General features: G+C 46.6%; 1 protein-coding gene across 2 annotated transcripts in view; it reads left to right on the forward strand.

The window, feature by feature from the left end:
* Positions 1 to 22,738, forward strand: part of LOC144607340 (TLE family member 5-like) — a 158,103-nt gene that overhangs the window by 71,622 nt on the left and 63,743 nt on the right. The gene's annotated exons all lie outside the window — the stretch shown is intronic.

Consider the following 22,738-nt stretch of genomic DNA (forward strand, 5'->3'; position numbering starts at 1 on the left):
TTTGGCCCACATCCCTCTAAATACTTCCTGCTGATATCTCTGTCCAAATGTCCCTTAAAAGTTGTAATTATATCCGCTTTCATGGCATCCTTTGACAGTTCATTCCAGGTACGGACTACCCTCTGAATGAAAAGGTTGCCTCTGAGGTTCCTCTTCAATCCTTCCCATCTTCACTTAAGCCTCTGCCCTCTAGATTGAGAGTCCGTGGATGGTAGGAGAGGACAATGTAAAATGGAAAGCTTTGCATCTCCTGCCATCGCGCTGAAGAGTGTCCCCAGATGGGAAGTGGTTGGTGAAGCTGGTAGAGCAAACCATGGATTCACAGAGGGATCACTCCACCAGCAATGCTAGAGGGGTAGGAGAAGACGCACCTGATGGCGGATGGTACTCGATATTATGGCGGATGGTTTCTTCAATGAAGAAGCTGGGGTGGAAACTGAGGATAAGGGGAACTTTGATCCACATTCTGGCTGAAAAGTAAATTCAGTTGGGAATAGACAGATGACAAATGGATGAGACAATTTAAGAGCCTTGTTCACTGTGGTGAAGGGGAAGCCATGATAAAGGGAAAAGGCGTTGCTAGTTGTATGCAATGCCTCTTCAAAGGCACGGCGGCACAGCGGTAGAGTTGCTGCCTTATGGCGCCAGACCCGGGTTCAATCCTGACTACGGGTGCTGTCTGTACAGAGTTTGTGCGTGGATTTCCTCTGGTTTCCTCCCACATCCCAAATACGAGCAGGTTTGTAGGTTAATTGGCTTTGGTAAAATTGGCGCTGTCGGGCAGCAACTCTACCGCTGCAACACCGCGTCACCTCGTTTGTCACCTTGTCGTCGACATTGAAGGCCTGGCTACCTGGTGATGGAATTGAACTTTGCTTACGTGTGAAACTTCCCTGCTGAAAGTCTCTAATCTCATGCAACAGTGGTGGGGTTGAGTCAAATTTTAATCTCCAGCCTTTTTTTTTTGTAGAAAACAAATTAATGAGGTAAGTTTGGCAGCCGGCTAGAATGACGAACATTAAACCTGACATGTGACGGATTGAATTTCAGGAGGTTAATTGAAGTGAGACCGACCTTTAGTGGTCTAATTCCAATCTTTTAACGTCGGCGCGAGGGCGGGAAGAGTGCGGTGGCATCAGGGGAAGTGATTTACTAATTTGACAATTTCATCAGCAGTCCATTTCTGTTTCGATTTGTGTTCCCTTGTCACTCTTGCCTCTGTCTGTCTGTGCTGAAGGCATTATGTTCCTTGCTCCTGCACTGTTTCAAGAGGCACCAGTTACCATTCTGATTTCTGTCAAAACGAGGAACTGCAGATGCTGGTTTGCAAAATTTAAAAAAAGACACAGCGCCGGAGTAATTCAATGAGCCAGGCAGCATCCCTGGAGAATGTGGATTGGGGGCGTTCGGGTCAGGACCCTTCAGACTGTCAGAAGAATGGTCCTGGCCTGAAACATCACCGATCCATGTTTTCCAGGTATACGGTCAGACCCTTCTGAGTTACTCCAGCACAGTCCCTTTTTTGGGTCTCTGATTTCTGTGGTGGATACAATTTGGGCTCTGTGAATTAATGGTGGATAAGAACAACTTTGTTCGTTTTGGGGAGAGGGAGTGGTCATGGAAGATGGAGGCAGGGCGAGTGGTGATGTCGTAGTTGTCACTTACTCTTGCCGTTGCCTTATCTGGATGCACATGTTTTCATCAACAGCCCCTGAATGACAGCCATGCTGATGAAATGCGCCCATTTCCCCCGCCCCCCATTGGTAATGGAGCCTCCGGTCAGACTGGACTTCCAGTATTCCAGGGGAATGAAACATGGGTGAAACACAAGCTGATGGAGTAGCTCGGAATCTGCAGATGCTGGTTTAAACCAAAGAAAGACACAAAAAGCTCGAGTAACTCAACGGGTCAGGTAGCATCTCTGGAGAAAAGGAATAGGTGATGTTTTGGGTTGAACCCCCTGCAACCTGAAGCGTCACCTGTTCCTTTTCTCCAGAGATGCAGCCTGACCCGCTGAGTTACTCCAGTATTTTGTGTCTACCTTTGGAGTAACTCGGCAGGTCAGGCAGCAGCTGTGGAGGGAATGGACAGGTGGCCTTTTGGGTCTGGATTCTTCTTGACACCCTCTTGAGTAAAACGCAAACCGGTGGAGTAACTCAGTCAGGCCACATCTGTGGAGGCAATGGACAAGTGATGTTTCAGGTCCAGACCCTTCAGGCTCATTTCACTGTGGGAGTATGTGGGTTAGTGGCGGACTTCAATGACGGGACTAGCGGAATGTAGAAAGCAGGAACCGCAGATGTAAGTTTACAGAAAAAATAAACCACATGCTGGAGTAACTCGGTGAGTAAGGCAGCAGGTAAATGAGGAAAAACTTGTAAATCTGTGGAATTCTCTGCCTCAGAAGGCAGTGGAGGCCAATTCTCTGGATGCTTTCAAGAGAGTTAGATAGAGCTCTTAATGATAGTGGAGTCAGGGGGTACGGGGAGAGGGCAGGAACGGGGTACTGATTGTGAAAGATCAGCCATGATCACATTGAATGGCGGTGCTGACTCGAAGGGCCGAATGGCCTCCTCCTGCACCTATTGTCTATTATCTGGAGAACATGCACAGGTGACGTTTAGGGTCGGGATCTTTCTTCAGTCTGATGAAGAGCCTTACCCGAAACGTCACCGATCCATGTTCGCCACAGATGCTGCCTGACCCACTGAGTTACTCCAGCACTTTATCTTTTTTTTTTGTGAAGCGGGAGTGGGATTCATTGGGGCTGGGCAGCTTGCGATTACACAGGTTAAAAAGAAAAGACCAGCCAAGGACAATACTGTCCTTTTCTGATTGTCACTTCCTTCCAGGCAGCGTGAATGCCTTCTGCCATTCAATGGTGGTGCTGTATTGTACCCGCGGAGATTAATTATTTCCGAGACGTGGATAGAAAGTTGAAGGTAACCTATTAAGCCTCGTTGTCTCCCTTGCCCTTCAGAGCGGAGAGCTGGGGACATTTTGCATTCCTCTGACAGTCGTTTTATAGAGCTGTAATGCGGCTGTGCATTATGCCTCTGATTTATTATTTCTGAAATTTATTTTCGACTCCAATGGTGTGAGGCCTGCACTTGTTCCACACGGAGAGCATAATCAAGCCGTAAATCAACGCAGCTGTTGCTGCTCCGCTGCACAATAGATTGGACCTCGATTACTCTTCAGTAAAGTCAGCCCTGCGCCATTTGGGTGAATAACGGAATTTAATGACCGGAGTCGGCAGAGGGGCGTGGGCACCGCGAGACTCAGTCAAAACCAATTTGTGCGCTTATCCTCGGGCAGTTTCGAGGGCTCACATCGGACCGCATCTGCATCTTGACACTGGCCCAGCAGCATTCTGCTGGAGCCGGCAATCCGATATTAAAAACACGAGCACTTGAAATATTCAGCAGGTGAGGCAGCGTCTGTGGAGAGAAGAATAGAGTTAAAGTTTCAGGTCAACGGCTATTCGTCGGAATTAAGGACAGGTCACTGACCTGAAGTGTAAACAGCCTTTCTCTCCGCAGATGTGGTCTCACATGTTGAGTGTTTTTTTTTGCTTTTTAAAAAATGTGTATCTTTGCCTTTCTGTCTGTATTCACCATCTTGCATAATTCCCTAATCTAATACTGGTCTTGGGGCTGCCTTTCAGTGACGGTCTCTTGCTTTCTATTATATCTTTGTAATAAATTATTTATCTTCTCGGAGTCGCTCTGACAAGCCCCGATAATTGTGATTGTTTTGTTAAAAATACCTCAAAACCGAGGAGCTAAGGTGGCACAAAAGGTGGAGTTGCCGCCTCCTAGCACCAGAGACCCGGGTTCAATCTTGACTACGGAATGCTGTCTGTGCAGAGTTTGTACGTACTCCATGTGACCGCGTGGGTTTTCTCCGAGTGCTCCGGTTTCCCCCACATTCCAAAGGCTTGCAGGTTAATTTGCTTCTGTGAATTGTCTCTGGTCAGTCGAATAGAACTAGTGTACGAGGATAGGTACAGACCACTGGAGTAACTCAGCGGATCAGGAAGCATCTCTGGAGAAAAGGAATAGGCAACCTTCCGGTTCGTAACCCCTCTTCGGGGATCGCTGATCGGCTAGGTGGGCCGAAGGCCCTGTTTCCTCGCTGTATCTTTAAAACTTAAAAAAACCCAAAAAAACAATAAACTAAAACTCGCAAGTAATAATTTTGTTCTTTTCTGTTGCAAGGAACATCTTTTGTGCTGCGTGGTGAAGAATCGTTCATTTAACCTAATTTATGTTAACTACAGGGGGCCGGCAGATCTTTTTAAACTGCAGAATCTTGGGATTGAATCTTGGAAGGGGTTTAATGATGTCAAAAGACATTAAAATTTAAGGAGCCCACGGTTTTAAAATTCAGGGCCTCGACTATTTCCCCATGGTGTTTGTATATTAATGACTAAGTTTGCCCGTCTGTGGGAGCGGCTTGCAATTCTCCAGCATGATGACTTGCAGTGCAGTTAAAACAACCTAATGTGCTTCAGCAGAGTGTGGCAAATCGATATTTTTATAAGAGCTACCAAATGAAAAATCCAGGTTGGTGACAAAACACTGACGTTCCAGTTGAGAGCTTCATTGAGGGTTTGAAGTTTGAAGGGTTGGCACCTAAAGATGTGACCATGGTGGTGGAATAATAAAAAATCTGAGCGAAAACATTCATGATTTCTGTTTAAAATGGGACACATTTTTATCGTCCGAGACCCTTGCCCCCATTAGAATGGGAGCTTCCTTGGGGGGGGGGGGAAGAAAGATATTAAGTGGAGTGACTCAACAGTTCGGGCAGCATCCCTGGATAACATGGACAGGTGATGATTCGGATCAGGATCCTTCTTCAGACTTCTTGTAAGAGTGTGGTGGGAGGAGGTGAGGGGAAGAAAACTAGAAGTAGGGGCAGGACCAACGTGACAGGTAATAGGGGAATGCGGGGGGGGGGGGGGGGGGGGTGTAGGGTTTGTTCGGGCATATGGCTGGGCGGAGGCCAGAGATGAAAAAACAACGCTGAGACAAAACGATGAAACATTTGTCAATTGTGAAGTCAGAGGAAAGAATGTGGTGTGAAAGGCAGGGGACCAATGGGTTGGAACCCAGGTGGGGAGAGGGGATGGAGAAGGGGATGTGTGGGGGTGAAGAGGGGTGGGTTCTTTGGAGTTTACCTGTCACTGGGGAATTCAGTGTTCATAATGTCGGGTTGTAAGTTACCCAAGCGGAATACGAAGCCTCCTTCAACGAAACAAACTTCCTCGATTCTTTTGTGAATCTTCTTGCCATCGCTGGTGCCGTTCCTGCGCTTGCGTTTGCACTCTCCTATCCAAAGACAGACACAAGGTGCTGGAATAACCTAGTGGGTCATGTTCCAGAGATGCTGCCTGACCCGCTGCGTTACTCCAGCACTTTGTGCCTATCTTCGGTATAAACCAGCATCTGCAGTTCTTAGTTTCTATCCTTGTGTCCTGTTTTCAGGCAGAAAGGGACTGGTGGAAGGCAGGCGGAGAATAGAAGAGACTTGTCCAGTTTACGCACACGAGTAGTGAACATGGTGCATTTGCATTTTGCAGTCACTGTTTCTCGTAATTGGCCACAGTTGAGGGAGCACGCTCTCCCTTCAAAGTCAAATTGTCAGGGATGATCAAAGTTTGGGGGGGAAAAAAGGCAAATTTTGGCCTTGCTCGGGTCACGGTGGTGAGGGATAAACAGTGTTTCCGGTTAAGCTAAACTAACAACAAACTGCATGAGGGGCTCAGCATGTCTGGCACCATCTGTGGAGGGGGAATGAAGAAGGAGCCCACCCAAGCATTTCCCATCGTGGACGCGGCCTGACCTGCTGAGTTCCTCCGACAGTTTTTTAAAATGACAGCATCTGCAGTTGTGTCTTGTGTCTCCAATGTTGCAAGTCAGTGACCCTCGATAGCAGCTTGTTAAAAGCTGCAGCACTCTCTCGTTTTGCCCAAGTTAGAGGAAGTAAGAGTGGCAGGGGAATGATGAACAAAGGAAGACTTGTTCACAAAATGCTGGAGTAACTCAGCAGGTCAGGCAGCATCTCGGGAGAGAAGGAATGGGTGACGTTTACGGGTCGACACCCTTCTTCAGACTGAAGACGGGTCTCGACCCGAAACGTCACCCATTCCTTCTCTCCCGAGATGCTGCCTGGACCTGCTGAGTTACTCCAGCAATTTGTGAATAAATACCTTCGATTTGTACCAGCATCTGCAGTTATCTTCTTATACTAAAGGAAGACTTGTGATGGGGCGGAAATCAGGAGATTTTAAATGACAAAGGCAATGGGGCACAAAAAGAAGTTGGGACTGGCAATTACACAACTGCTGGCGGTGTTGTGAAGCCAAGAAACCCTCTATCAGAACTGCATCTTATCTCCAGAGAAGAGAATGTAGCTGCCTGAAACCATTTCTCTCCCTGTAAATGGCAGTAAATTACCACAGCACCTGGTAACCACAACTTGTGCATGCAGCATTTTTAAATATATAATAAAATGCTGCACTGCAGAGAAGTGTTAAACTACATTTGACAGCAAGTTGCACCTAATGGGCTGTGAGGCAAGTGAATGAAACTTGATCAGTGAAGCTGATAACAGAATGATTGGAAAATAAGGTAAAGGTCAGAACTGTAGATGTTCTTGAGGATGTTGGCTGGAAGGTCTGAGGAAGGGAGGGTGGCAAGGCCATGCAGGTACTTAAAAATGAAGTGTAGGAAAACAACTGCAGATGCTGGTACAAATCGAAGGGTACAAGTCTGACGAAGGGTCTCGACCCGAAAGGTCACCCATTCCTTCTCCCCTGAGATGCTGCCTGACCTGCTGAGTTACTCCAGCATTTTGTGAATAAATACTTAAAAATGAAGATGATTCAACTTTTCATTGATCTTAAGATGCCTCCTGTTTCATTCGTAAACATCTTGCCGAAGGATGATGCTGACATGATAAGTATTAGAAAGATTTGAAGTGATAAAGTCCTTGTGTACATTGATGGAAGAGACTGATCATCTACTGCTTTATCTTCTATCTGTTGCCTGGTTCTGCCCTCACCACCACCAGCGGCAAGATAATTGTTCAAATGGTTAGAGAACAGTTATTAATTATAACAGTTATGAATTGTTGATGACTTTTTTTATTAAGTAGGTGGGAGAATTATTTTGTCAGAATTATTGTGGTTGGAGAAGATTTATTAAAAAAGAGTAAATGAATCACCCAGCGAGGAACATGAACAAAATACTACTTTTTCATTTTCTCAGCCAGAGGTTTAGAGTGGGAACAGGTGACTTGGACTCTGCTGGTGTGGGTCATTCAGTTTAGTTTAGAGATGGAGCATAGTAACAGGCCCTTCTGCCCCACCGATTCCATGCTGACCAGTGATCACCCATTCAATAGTTCTATCCGACTCTCTGGGGAAAATTTACACAATCCGATTAACCCACAAACCTGTACCCGTACGTCTTTGGAATGTGGGAGTAAACCGGCGCACCCGAAGAAAACTCGCGCGGTCACGAGGGAGAACGTACAAACTCCATACTGACAGCACCCGTAGTCAGGATTAAACCGGAGTCCCTGTTGCCCTAAGGCAGCAACTCTACCGGCAGCACGGTAGCGCAGCGGTAGAGTTGCTGCTTTACAGCGAATGCAGCGCCGGAGACTCAGGTTCGATCCTGACTACGGGTGCTGCACTGTAAGGAGTTTGTACGTTCTCCCCGTGACCTGTGTGGGTTTTCTCCGAGATCTTCGGTTTCCTCCCACACTCCAAAGACGTACAGGTATGTAGGTTAATTGGCTGGGTAAATGTAAAAATTGTCCCTAGTGGGTGTAGGATAAGTGTTAATGTACGGGGGTCGCTGGGCGGCACGGACTTGGTGGGCCGAAAAGGCCTGTTTCCGGCTGTACATATATGATGATATGAAATTCAAAAGTATTTTGTGGCCATTGTAGTATTTTCCGTGGTGTATTAGATTCTTGTTCTGCCTTTACTGGAAAATATGAATATAATTTGCTTAACTCAGGAATGTCAAGGAAGCCACAACATGGTATTGCACCAGAGACTGACACAAAATAGCTGGAGTAACTCAGCGGGTCAGGCAGCATCCCTTGAGAAAAGGAATAGGTGACGTTTAGGGTCGAGACCCTTCTTCAGACTGAGAGTCAGGGGAACGAGTGAAATGGGTGGCACTTAGAACAAATGAATGGAATATATGCAAAAAGGGACGATATTCAAGGTGACGTGGAGCCCACAATGGTCCATTGTGGGCACAGGCAACCACCAAGAAGACACACAGGGGTTAAAAGGTGGTTGTAGGGCAGCTTGCCTGCACCACTGGATAGACAGTTTTGCAATGGTCAACCATGTTAATGGTGAATAAAACTTTAGTGTGGGTTTAAAAACCGATCAGCAACCGCCAGGGAAAACACCTTGAAGCAGCACTTAAGCCTCATGCTATAATGCATGCAATTACGGTAATTGCCACGTGTCCCGAAATGAACAATCGCATTCTTTCTGCAGCAGTGCAACAATATGTAAACCTAGTACACTGTAAAACCCGTTATGAACAACAACAAAAATTGTGTAATTAAAAAAACATACAAATAAATAAACAATAATAGTACAAAGTCAAAACTGATGCCCCCAAGTCTATGTAGACCGGAACCTATTTGGAGGTTGCAGTGTTTAATAACCTGGTGGTTGTAGAGAAGAAGCTGCCCTGAACCTGGACATTAGTTTTCCAGCTCCGAAACCTACGTCCCAATTGCTGGAGTGAACTGAGAGCATGGCCAGAGTGGTGTGGGTCACTGATGCCTGTCATCCTTCGATCCTGCCTGACCCACTGAGTTACTCCAGCACTTTATTGCTCGCTGTCACTTGCACATCTTAAATTGTAAACCTGAGTTGAACAGAACGGTGCAGAATTCTTTTGGCTTGTTCTGTGGTGGGCAGTAACGTTGATACAACCAGGGACCGAAAATAGAATCGAATAACAATGCTCTTTTGTCAAGAGTTTTCATTGTCAGATGTACTAGCAACAGAACAATGAACCACTTATTTGTGCAGCTTAACAGATCTGTTAACACAATAATCAATAATACAATAAATTAACAACCGTTATATGAGGTAACCATAATAGTGCAACTAGAGACTGTCCATAGAAGATCATAAAATGCTGGAGTAACTCAGCATCTCTGCAGAAAAGGAATAGGTGATGTTTCTGGTCGAGACCTGAAGACGGGTGTTGACTTCGAAACGTCACCTGTTCCTTTTCTGCGGAGGTGCTGCCTGGCCCGCGGAGGTACTCCAGAATGTTGTGTTCATCTTGGGTGTAAACCAGCATCTGCAGTTCATTCCCAGATCAGAGTTGCTGAGGTTAGAGCTGTGTGGTGCTCAAGAACCTGTTGGTTGCTGAGACAAGGCTGTTCTTGAACCTGGTGGTCATGGTCTCGTGCTTCTATACTTTCCCGGTGGGAGTAGCAAAGTGAGAGTGTGGCCAGGGTGATGTGGGTCTTTGGTAATGGCTTCCTTTTTGAGGCAGTTGCATCCAATTGCTTCCTTTTTGAGGCAGTTCCATCCAAGGATCCAAACAGTCTTTCCAGGTGAGGCAGAGGTTCACCTGCACCTCCTCCAACCTCATCTATTGTATCCACTGTTCCAAATGTCAACTTCTCTACATCGGCGATACCAAACGCAGACTCACCGATCGTTTCGCTCAACACCTTCGCTCAATCCGCCTTAACCAACCTGATCTCCCGGTGGCTCAGCACTTCAACTCCCCCTCCCACTCCCAATCTGACCTTTCTGTCCTGGGCCTCCTCCATTGTCATAGTGAGGCCCACAGCGAATTGGAGGAACAGCACCTCATATTTCGCTTGGGCAGTTTACACCCCAGCGGTATGAACATTGATTTCTCTAACTTCAGATAATTCCTTTCTTTCCCCTCCCCTTTCCCAGTTCCCCCACTGTCTTCCTGTCTCCAACTACATCCTATCTTTGTCCCGCCACTTCCCCAGACATCAGTCTGAAGAAGGGTCTCGAACCAAAACGTCACCCACTCCTTCTCTCCTGAGATGCTGCCTGACCCGCTGAGTTACTCCAGCATTTTGTGATATCATCGGTGCTGTGAAGCATCAGCTCTGCCGCTGTGCCACCTATGTCTTAATGGTCTAAATATTTAATAGGCTCTTAAGATGCCCTTGTGGTTGTCGTTCAAGGTTCCTGCTGCTGTAAGTGCTTGTTGTACTTGTTATGGATCCTGTAGGCTTTCTGATTCCCCCTAATAGGCCAGATCAATGTGCAGTGATGGCTTGTCCTGCCCACAAATTGTGGCGCTGAAGTGTGATGCCCATCTGAGTGTTTTTCACGGAGTCTGTAAATCATAGCCCTGATTTCCTCTTGAACTGCCAATACCGATCAATCTGTTTTTGTCGAGGAAGCAACTTGAATTCAGCAAAGTTGTCCAAATGCATCAGCCGTTTTAGTGAATATGCCTTTCTTTGCAAGGGAAGAAAGGGAGGAATTCAGCTGTGGTTCTGCACTTCACAATCTGTAGCATCGATGTAGACAATTGGGTACTGCAGTCATTGGATGCATCAGTCTTGCTGGTCCATGTGTACCTCATTCTACATCTAATTTCCTGCCCAGTTGTGTTCCATTGACTTCTTTTTTTTCTCTGCACTTCACTCTTCTTATCCTCCTTTTACTCGCTTTCTATCTCCCTCACTGTCTCTCCCACTTCGTTCTCTCCCTTTTTTCCCCTCTCTCTCTCTCGCTCTCTCTCTCCCTCTCTATATATAATTCATGGTAAATGAGTGATTTATTATGAGTCCCGCAGAGAAAACAGTTAAAGCAACACGTCAATGAAGCCAAACGCTCAGGGCTGGAGTAAATCGGTGGGTCAGGCAGCATCTGTGGAGGAGAAATGGATAGCTGACATTTTGGGCCAGGACCCTTCTGTGTCTGAAATGTTGCCCACTCATTCTCTCCACAGATGCTGTCTGACCTGTTGCGTTACTCCAGCACTTTGTGTTTGACTCGAGGTTCCAACGCCTGCAGTTCCTTGTGTCTCCAATGATGCCAGGTCTAAAAAGTTGCACCTGTCATCTGCACCTCAGCCTTCAAAGGCATCGAATGTGAAATGGGTGCTCGATAGTCGCTGTGGAGCAAGTGAGATGATTGGCCCGTGTCTGCTGCGTATGACTGATTCTGTGGGAATTGATTCACTATTCTTTTACATGACAGATGGTGCCTTAGCATTGGTGTTATTGGTGGTTTTTAATCACATTCTGTGAAGAAGTGAATCAGATTATTGCAGGTTATGACTCATAAATTGCTTAAAAAAAAAAAAAAAGATAATGAAGTTCCATTCAGCCGACACATGGTGTTAACAGCCAGTAATTCCTGAACTTCTGAGACCTAAAGATTCCAGGCTGTTGCGTGAATATTTACCATCCTGTGCTTTTAGTGAGGTGTGACAATTTTGGGAAGCCGCTCTTGTGTCAATTAATTAGTTTCCTGTTTCTTGCTAAAGAAGGTGACAAAGGTCACAGGGAGAAGGCAGGAGAATGGGCTTGAGAGGGGGGAGGGAAATAGGTCAGCTACGATCGAATAGCAGAGCAGACTCGATGGGCCGATTGGCCTAATTCTGCTCTTTTTGACTTTGGTCAAAATGTTTGGCAGGTCGCCCATAATAAAGTTCCAACATTTTCCATTCTCAATGATTCAGTTTAGCCACCTCCACCTACCCTAACCCACACCTCATTTTGGCCAACTTTCCACCTTGGAAGCTGCGAGTTTTAGCTGGGAGTTACCAGGTGTTAATCTGTGGATATCTGGAGCTTCAATGTAATGTTATATGCTACTGCAAGTAGTGGTCAAAGTGTTAAAAATGCCGAGACCAAAGGAGGCCCAGGCGTGGGGGGGACCTCCCAAGAGCGAGAACTTCGGAGGACCACAAATGGAATGTGTTTAAAAAATGGTTTGTGTAGATTTTTTTAAGAGATAGATTTTAGAGATACAGCGCAGAAACAGGCCCTTCGGCCCACTGGGTCCGCGCCGCCCAGTGATCCCCGCACGTTAACACTTTCCTACACCCACTAGGGACAATTTTTACATTTGCCCAGCCAATTAACCTACAAACCTGTACGTCTTTGGAGTGTGGGAGGAAACCGAAGATCTCGGAGAAAACCCACGCAGGTCACGGGGAGAACGTACAAACTCTGTACAGTACAGCACCCGTAGCCGGGATCGAACCTGAGTCTCCGGGGCTGCATTAGCTGTAAGGCAGCAACTCTACCACTGCGCCGCCGTCACAATTTTTTTAACTTTGCGCCCTTTATGTGGCAGCTCTTTGCATACCTTGGGTGTGCAAAAACAAAGATGTGACGATAAGGTATCGTTCATTGATTCATCTGTACAAGCTCTATCGGGCATCATAGTACCACTCAGATTTGCGTGTCGGTCCTTCCCAGAACTGAGGGAGTAACTTCTGCAAAACAAGTTGACCTTTCTGATGTGTGAATGGAAGGATGAACAATGCTTTTCAGTTTTCTCTCCAATATCTCGTGCCTTTCCACCGGCCATTACCTAGATACAGTTCCTTGTGCTGCCTCAAAATAGAAAGTGCCATTCCTGTCAAAAGGTAGACACAAAATGCTGGAGGAACTCAGCGGGTCAGGAGACAAGGAATGGGTGATGTTTCTGGTCGGAACCCCCCTTCAGACTGGTGAAATGTTACATGGTTAGCCGGCTTTGAAAGTAGACATTAAAAGTGGTGGAATGCTGCTTAAGAGCATGTTCTTCTGCAGGGACCATCAAGTTGGTGGCCATACAATGAGATCCTTTTTGATTCCTTCTCTCCTCTGACACAGCGAGGGAGAGACGGAAAAAAAATTGGGTGGCGAGATTAACGTTATCGCACCAGTCCTGGGCCTCGGTGACAGAGTTTAGCTTAGTTTATTGTCACATGTACCAAGGTACAGTGAAAAGGTTTTGTTGCGTACTAACCAGTCAGTGGAAAGACAATACATGATTACAATTGAGCCACCCACAGCATACAGATACATGATAATGGGAAATAATGTGAATGATGTTTAGTGCGAGGTAAAGTCCGATCAAAGATGGTCCGAGGGTCTCCGATGAGGTTGATAGTCTGAGGAAGGGTCTCGACCCGAATCGTCACCTATTCCTTCTCTCTCCAGAGATGTTGCCTGTCCCGCTGAGTTACTCCAGCATTGTGTGTCTATCTTCGGTTTAATAATAAGCATTTATTTTATATAGCGCTTTACCAGGTGCTCAAAGCGCTTTACAAAAACAGTCATAACATAAAAACAAACAGACAAACTATCCTGACGGAGAAGCGGCGAACAAACAGCGCCAGCGTCCTCTCACGTCAGGGTCCGGCAGTAGACAACAAAAAGCACAGGACACACAGATACAATTTTAACACAAACAGCCATCACAGTGATAGTTTCTGAGGTCTGCTGTCTTGTAGTTGGTAGGATGGTTCAGTTGCCTGATAACAGCTGGGAAGAAATTGTTCCCGAGTCATACGTTTCCATACCTTTTGCCCGATGAGAGAGGGGAGAAGAGGGAGTGGATCATCCTTGATTATGCTGGTGGCCTTGCAGAGGCAGAGTGAGGTGATTCCGATCGTGGACCAGCCAGTGTGTGTTTTCCCCCCTCTGGGCTACCCACTCCCCCCCCCCCCCCCCCCCTCCAGGTGTGAAGCTGATGAGAATGTCAGAATAGTAACGTCCACAGGGGTCGCCAATTAAAATCTGGTTGCTTGGCGTACACACTGTGTCCTGTATCACCATGCAAGCAACTGGGTAAATACTTTTGATTTATGGCTCGAGAATACTGCACTGCGAGAGGAGGTTTTCATTGAATTCAATTGTCGGATGCCAAACGTGTTAGTGTATCCTTTGTTAATTCCTGGTGTGCAGGAAGGGACTGCAGGTGCTGGTTTAAACCGAAGATAGACACAAAATGCTGGAGTAACTCAGCGGGACAGGCAACATCTCTGGAGAGAAAGAATGGGTGACGTTTTGGGTAGAGGCCCTTCTTCTGTCTGCCTGTCCCTCTGAGTTACTCCAGCATTTTGTGTCTTTGTTAATTCCACTTCGGCTTCCCCGATGTAATCAGTGGTTTTAAAATGAACTTTGACCAAATTCTGAAATGTTGCCCGGTGGCTGATGAGGTTGAGGTTACGGTTTGTTTTCTGTCGACTAATAAAGCAGCTGCCTTCACTTTGGTTCTGAAATTTAGTTTGAAGGTCTCCTCGGACGGAGATGGCTGATGCCGTGAGTGCAGCAGTCTGGTCATTTCCTGTGCTTTACAGGGAATTCGAGCCTACTCCATGGAGAGTTAGCTGTTGAACTTCCCTGTATTTTATTAGCCTGCAGGGTTCCCAGGCCGCTGAGGGGGCTGGGTGCTGGGAATGGTTGCCTTTTGAACGTGTGATCAAATACAGATGCTGCTGCAAAAGCCAAGTGCTGTGGTCCACATGAACAAAGTGAATTGATTTTTTTGACAGAACATTTATTTCAAGCAGGCCGTGTTTCTCAGGTAGCTACCAGCAGAAGGAGTCAATCGGGTGAAATGGCTTTTATGTCCGACAGGATTTGAACTTTGAGTCGTACCACATGGAAACCAGGCCCTTCAGCCCAACTGGTCCATGCTGATCAGATTTTATAACCAGGTCATTCCTACTTGTAACAGTCTTTAATGAGCATCATGTTACACTGCGAATGAGCATCGGAGCACACAGGAGGCTTTAATAGCACCAGAAGCCATGTCTGTGCTTTCATGATGTTAATTATCAGGTTTCCTCACTGGTCATTTTTTTGACCTATTGGCTTGAAGTTGTTACCATTCTGCTACCAAACAGAGGCAGCACACAGTATATCAACCAAGTTGCTGGAGGAAGTGATTAAGGCAGGTAACATTTAACATGTCGATGGGCGGTCACGGTGGTGCAGCGGTAGAGTTGCCGCCTTACACCCCTTGCAGCACCGGAGACCCAGGATCGATCACGACCACAGGCGCTGTTTGTACGTTCTCCCCGTGACCTGCGTGGGGTTTTCTCCGAGATCTTCAGTTTCCTCCCACATTCCAAAGTCGTGCAGGTGTGTAGGTTAATTGGTGTATGTGTAAATTGTCCCTCGTGTGCGTAGGATAGTGTTAATGTGCAAGGATTGCTGGTCAGCGTGGACTCGATGGGCCGCAGGGCCTGTTTCCGCGTTGTATATCTAAACAAAACTATATTTTTTAAACTAAACATTTAAAATACATTTGGGCGGGTATATGGATCGGAAAGGTTTAGAGGAATACGGGCCAAACGGAGACGGGTGGGAGTGTTGGACGACGCTGGGCCTGTACTCACTGGAGTTTAGAAGGATGATGATTGAAACCTTCAATTGAAAACCTCATTGAATAGTGAAAGGTGTGGATAGAGTGGATGTCTCCACGCGTGGGAGAGTCTAGGACCAGAGGGCACAGCCTCAGAATAAAAGGACGTACCTTCGCGATGAGGAGGAATTTCTTTAGAGAGGGTGGTGAATCTGTGGAATTTATGGCCGCAGACGGCTGTGCACGCTGTCAGTGGGTATTTGTAATGATTAGTAAGGGCGTCGAGGGTTATGGGGAGAAGGCGGGAGAAAGGGGTTGAGAGGGAAAGATGGTCAGCCATGATTGAATGGCGGAGTACACTCAATGGGCCGGGTGGCTTAATCCTGCTCCAATGACTAGGACTAATGTAGATGGGGCATCTTGGATGTTGTGGGAAAGTTTGGCCGAAGGTCCTGCTTCCATGCAGTGTGACTATGATGTTAAACATGGAGATCCAGCAACAATGAAGCGATAGCAGCCGATGGTAATTAATGGAACGACTATCACGTCAGCATCAAACCCGTTTATCCAGGTTCCCGCTGCTGACGTTAACGATGTATTGTAGAATTTTAATTTATCTATGCTCCCTCTCCCGTTCCTGGACTCGCTCCTCATGCAGGCGTTTGGATGCCTTTGTAAACCACAGGTTTGTGTTGGGTGCTGGTCACTTCCTCTGAAGGCTTTGGTGTGGGTTATGGGTTCCCCGTCGTCTCTTCTTGTGTCTGCTGCTCATCCACTTCTTGCTTCATTCGGCATGTCAGGAATTCAACATCTGCTGTCTGTCGTATTACTGTCGGACAGACTGTGGTCAGAATCAACAGGCTCTCTTTTATGTTGCTGCTTTCCCCCCCCCCCCCCCCCCCTGTGTTTTTTTTCGGAAGGTTGATTGCCGGGGTGGTTCGAGTTACCCATGAGACTGTGAGCATATTTTTGCTTAAATGTGAGATCACTCCGCACATTCTTTTGGCCTCAAACCAGCTTCAGATTGTGCGCGTCTGTTCGCCAACACGGTCCAGACCTTTTTTTTTACAGTTTAAGAATAAGGGGTAGGCCGTTTAGGACTGAGATGAGGAAAAGCTTTTTCACCCAGAGTTGTGAATCTGTGAAATTCTCTGCCACAGAAGTCAGTGGAGGCCAATTAACTGGATATTTTCAAGGGAGGGTGAGATCTTGCTCTTGGGGCTAACTGAATCAAGGGGTATGGGGAGGAAGCAGGAATGGGGTACTGATTTTGGTTGATCAACCATGATCATATGGCTCGAAGGGCCAAATGGCCTACTCCTGCACCTATGTTTCTATTAAATTTCTGGGCAACGCGATGTGATGGAGTTGGGTCCTGGGCATGTGGTGACATGGCTCACGCACATTCTATTTCTGTAATAAGACTGGAAAGTCTAAAAATGTCTCGGATGTACTGATCTAAAGAACTGCTTGCAGGTTTGAGCGTAAACCATTGCCACTTCCTGTTGAGGTGTTTAAAACGTTTGTTTCCATTGTGGCTGATTGGCCCTCTTGTTACCAACAGCACAGAACACCGCAGCACAGGAATAGGCGTCTCAGTCCACAATGCCTGTGCAGAAGAAGATCACAATAGATGATAAGTGTGCAGGAAGGAACGGCAGATACTGGTTTATACCAGACGTGACAAGCTGGAGTAACTCGGCAGCTTAGAGAAGCGTCTCGATCCGAAACATCACCTATTCCTTTTCTCCAGAGATGCTCCCTGACCCGCTGAGTTACTCCAGCATTTTGTGTCTGTCTCCAATAGATGATAGGATTGCTCGCTATTCTAAGAATGTGGACTAAATGCTGCAGCACCTTCTAGCCTGATGCCCATAAGGTGGGAGAGGCTGTTGAGTAAATACATCCCTGTCTTACTAGTTGTTTAACCTTTAAAAGCATGGGAACGGTTCAGCCTTGCGGTTGGCCTCCGAGCGGTTCAGTGGATGAGTTGCGGCTTCACGACAACAGAGACCTGGGTTCGATCCCGACTGCGGGTGCTGTCTGTACAGAGGTTGTACGTTCTCCCTGTGCCTGCGTGGGTTTTCCCCGGGTGCTCTGGTTTCCTCGCGCGTTGCAAAGATGGGCGGTTTTGTAGGTTAATTGGCTTCTGCAAATTATCATCCCTGGTGTGTAGGACAGGACTAGTGTGCGCGGCTGATCGTTGGTCGGTGCGGACTCAGTGGGCCAAAGGGCCTCTTTCCACATCTATATGCTAAAACTCTCGTTTGTTATCTTGTTTGTGACTGAACTTCAGCCAAAACGGTACACGATAGCACGACAATTTTAGGCCCACCTTACTCATCATTGTCACTTTAGTGATAATGCAAGTAGTTTTATTGAAATCGGTGTTATATATTTAAAATTATTCACATTTTTAAGTTTAAAAGGAGGGGAGGGGAGGAAGGGGGGAGAAGGGAGAGGGGAGGGGGGGAAGGGGGGGGAGGGCAGGGTGCTGCACCAATGCAGGAGAGGTTTGGGCCCAAAGGGTCCACTTGGTCTAGTTATCACTAAAACTTCTCAAAATTGATGACTAATAGTTATTAACGAGGATCATACAAGGTTGTGAATGAATGACCCTGTGCAGCGATGCGGATGGCTTAGTGTGGTGGGATGGCCGAGGAGTTTCATCCATGTTCTACCAGATGTAATGGGCGATTCTATAGAAAAGTACAGCAAAGGAACAGGCACTTCGGCCCACAATGTCCATGCTGAACATTATGCCAAGTTACACTAATCTTCTCTGCCTGCACTTGATCCATACCCCTCCATTCCCAGCCTACCTAAAAGCCTCTTCAATCGCGTCATTATATTTGCCTTTACCACCAACACCTCTCTTAAACTTTACCCCTCTTGCCTTAAAGCTGCGGCCTTCAGTCTTTGATATTTCCACGCACCCAGGGAAAAAGATTCTGACCGTTTATTCTGTCTACGCTTGTCTGAGTTTTATATACTTCTATCGGGTCTCCCCTCAACCCGATCCAAAGAAAGCAATCCCAAGTTTGCCCCATCCTCTCCTTGCAGCTAATAATTCATATCCAGTTGCTGCTAATAATTCATATCCAGTTCTGCTTCTGCAACACAGTTCTTTCAGAAGGAACGGCAAGCTTGTTGTATCTCCTGACAGCCAGGTCTTCACAACCCAAGATAGACACAAAAAGCTGGAGTAACTCAGCGGGGACAGGCAGCATCTCCGGAGAGAAGGAAAGGGTGACGTTTTGAGTCGAGACCCTTCTTCAGACCCTACACAACCCATGTCCTCAATGGCCTTTTCTGATGCACCAGTTTAAAAATGTACGAGAGTTAATAGCTACATAGTATTTATTACATTGTGTCCAGTTAGGCCAACACAATGGGTTAGGGAAGTCAGGGACTACCACCAACACCCTAACAATCTTAATCATCCTCAATTTAAAAAAAATATTACACCAGTGAATATTTTAAAGGCAGAGATAGATAGATTCTTAATTAGTTTGGGTGTCGGAGGTTATGGGGAGAAGACAGGAGAATGGGGTTAGGAGGGAGAGATCGATCAGCCATGACTGAATGGCCGAGTAGACTTGATGGACCGAATGGCCTAATTTTTTAATAGATAAAGTGTGCGATCGTTTAGCTGAAATATCGGAGAGACCAAGTGCAGACTGGGTGAACGTTTCGCCGAACACCTTTGCTCAGTCTGTCTTGGCCTGGTTGTCAAACGCTTTAACTCCCCCTCTCATTCCCACACTGACCTTTCTGCCCTGGGCCTCCTCCATTATCAGAGTGAGGCCGAATGCAAATTGTAGGAACAGTACCTCCTATTTTGCTTGGGTGGTTTACAACCCAGTGGTATGAATATTGTTTTCTCCAACTTCAAGTTACACCTCTCTGCTTGTCCCTCCTCCACCTTTGTTGTCAGTACTAGTTTCACTGTCATCCCCTTATTGAGTTTCACTGTCTGTGTAACTGTTATCACCTTTTCCAGTCAACAATGGACCATTGTGGGCTCCACCCTTCCTTCATTACCATTGCATATCTTTCATTCATTTGCGCTGTGTACAGTCTATATCTCTCGTTTCCCTTTCCCATGACTCTCGGTCTGAAGAAGGGTCTCGACCTGAAAAGTCGCCTGTTCCTTTTACTTCAGAGATGCTGCCTGACCCGCTGAGTTACTTCAGCTTTTTGTGTCCATAATCGAATAAAAACTGAGCACTGCCAAAGGTGGTGCTGCAGCGAACAACAAAAGATGCTTCCGAGAATTGGTTTGAAAGAGGCTAGAGTGCCCTAATGAGGATTTAGAGTGCGATCTAACTGCGTGACCACCAGTGATGGTGTGAGAGATGAGCAAAGGCATGAGTTGCAAGGGTTGGAGAAATGATATTCATGGTGCTGATGTCTTCGTTTAAATGCAGAAGGGGAAAGACTAGTAAGGGATCTGGAGGAGATTGAGAATTTAAATTTTTGTTGTGAGAGGGAAAGAATCAGAAAGCAGCCCGGCGTGGAATCAAGCCATTGGATCCACCTTGTCCATGCTGACCAAGTTGGCATATTGGATTGGTCTTATTTGGCCCATATCCCTTCAAGACCCTTCCCTTCCATATAATTGTCGAAATATATATATTAAAAGCCGTAATTGTATCCACTTCTATAACTTCTTCTGACAGCTCATTCCAAATGGGGGCTTCCTTGTGGAAAAAGTTTCCCATTGAGATCCCTCTTAAATCTCCCCTCTTTCATCTCGAGCAAATGCCCTCTGGTCTGTGCCTTCACTTTATCCCTGCTCTCTGTCGTCTTGTGCACCTGAATTAGGTCACCCCTTAGCCTCCTGCAGTCCTAAGATGGCATGGACAGGGTTTTGCAGCAAAAACCTAGGTGTATGGTGGTCAGGACCTGGTACGATGGTGACACATTTTTGAATGAGCCATTGTTGGTAGAGTGGGAGGAGAAGCTCCAGAATGGAATCTGTGGAAGGGACTGAACTCATTGTGTTTTGGAGGTTTGGATAAGAAGCAGGAGATCGCATTTTTCAGTGGAGTCACACGATAAAGAACAAGTGGGCTGGAGATGGAAATGAAGCATTGAATCCTTGATTCCCTGCACGCTGCCATTCCCTGGCTGGCTGCTTTTGATCACCTGCCATCTCTAAGCATTATTTATACAGCATCTAATTATTTTGTCAAAACATCTCTGAAGCACTTGGCACAATAAGAGTATTCGGAGGAGCGCAGTGGTTTGTAGCTGAGCTCCACAAGCAGTTTCTGTTCTGTTCAGTTCAGTTTATTGTCGCGTGTACCGAGGTACAGTGAATAGCTTTTTGTTGCGTGTTATCCAGTCAGCAGAAAGACAATACATGATTATAATCGATCCATTTACAGTGTACAGACACATGATAAGGGAATAACGTTTAGTGCAAGGTAAAGCCAACAAAGTCCGATCAAGGATAGTCCGAGGGTCACCAAAGACGTAGATAGTTGTTCAGCTCTGCTCTCGGATTGTGGCAGGGTGGTTCAGTTGCCTGATAACAGCTGGGAAGAAACTGTCCCTGAATCTGGTGGTGTGCGTTTTTACACTTCTATGCCTTTTGCCTGATGGGAGAGGGGAGAAGAGGGAGTGGCCAGGGTGCGACTCGTCCTTGATTGTGCTGCTGGCCTTGCCAAAGCAGCGCGAGGTATAAATGGAGTCAATAAAAGGGAGGCTGGTTTGTGCGATGGGCTGGGCTGCGTCCACAATTCACTGCACGTTCTTGCGGTCTTGGATGGAGCTGTTCCCAAACCAAGCTGTGATGCATCCTGATGAAATGCTTTCTATGGTGCATCTGTAGAAGTCAGGGACAGTTGTCGGTGACAGACCAAACTTCCTTAGCCTTCTAGGGAAGTCGAGGTTGTTTTGGTGAGGGAGGAACGTTGGCCAGGACCATCGGCCTGGTGTTGATGGTGCCACAGGATGTCTTGCACCAGCTGGCAGCTATTGCCTTCAACGCCTCACTACAAAAACAAGAGGGGAAGGGGGACATCATGCACAGGTCTGAAGAAGTTGCTGCATTTCTGAACCTCCATTCTTACAGTTTGGCTGAGGAAACTATGCATGTTAATAATACCTTTTAACAGACATTTGGACAGGTACGTGGATAGGAAAGGTTTTATGGGATGTGAGCCAAATGCAAGCAAATATGACTAGCTTAGAAGGTGCATTATGGTTGACATGGACCAGTTGGGCTGATGAGCCTATTATCATATCATATATATACAGCCGGAAACAGGCCTTTTCGGCCCTCCAAGTCCGTGCCGCCCAGCGATCCCCGTACATTAACACTATCCTACACCCACTAGGGACAATTTTTACATTTACCCAGCCAATTAACCTACATACCTGTACGTCTTTGGAGTGTGGGAGGAAACCGATCTCGGAGAAAACCCACGCAGCTCACGGGGAGAACGTACAAACTCCTTACAGTGCAGCACCCGTAGTCAGGATCGAACCTGAGTCTCCGGCGCTGCATTCGCTGTAAAGCAGCAACTCTACCGCTGCGCTACCGTGCCGCCATGCTCTCGCATTCTGACTATCAAGTAAGCTCAGCTGATGCAGTAATACGTGTGGAATCAATATTGCTGGCCATTCTCCGTGTATTTGGACCCTCTGTTGAAAATGATATCCCTGTGACAGACATGCGCTACTTTCATCATGATTGCTGCTTTAGGAAGGGTGCTGGCTGCCTGAAGTCAGGCTTTCAAGGCTAACATGACAGCAAGGCTATCATGTTGCATCCGACAAAACTTGGAAGCACCACGATTATTGAGTAATTTCCTCTCCACTGAAGAACCGGTTTGCAATTCGGGGCATAAATAGCTGGTGCTATTTTCAGGAGAGCTGTCGGAAGTAATATTTTAATCTTGTGATTTCACGCTTTCAGCACCAGTTGCAAAACACGTATTTGAAAAACAGTGTGCTAATTGATTGAGCAGTTCTGGCATTAGAACATTGCTGTGGAGCACAAGCTACGGTCTGGATCACTTCAAGAGTCAAGAATCTTATTGTCATGTGTGTCCCGAAACGGAACAATGAAATTCTTTCTTACAGCAGCACAACAGACTCTGAAAACACGTAATAAACAACAAACAAGTTATGAATGTCTGAAGAAGGGTCTCGACCCGAAACGTCACACATTCCTTCTCTCCCGAGATGCTGCCTGACCTGCTGAGTTACTCCAGCATTTTGTGAATAAAAAGTTATGTATGTCGATGTTCTTAAAATGCTGGAGTAACTCAGCAGGTCAGGCAGCATCTCAGGAGAGAAGGAATGGGTGACGTTTCTGGTCTCGGCCCGAAACGTCACCCATTCCTTCTCTCCTGAGAT

This window comes from Rhinoraja longicauda, chromosome 28 (genome assembly GCF_053455715.1).
Source record: "Rhinoraja longicauda isolate Sanriku21f chromosome 28, sRhiLon1.1, whole genome shotgun sequence".
NCBI classification, from domain to species: domain Eukaryota; kingdom Metazoa; phylum Chordata; class Chondrichthyes; order Rajiformes; family Arhynchobatidae; genus Rhinoraja; species Rhinoraja longicauda.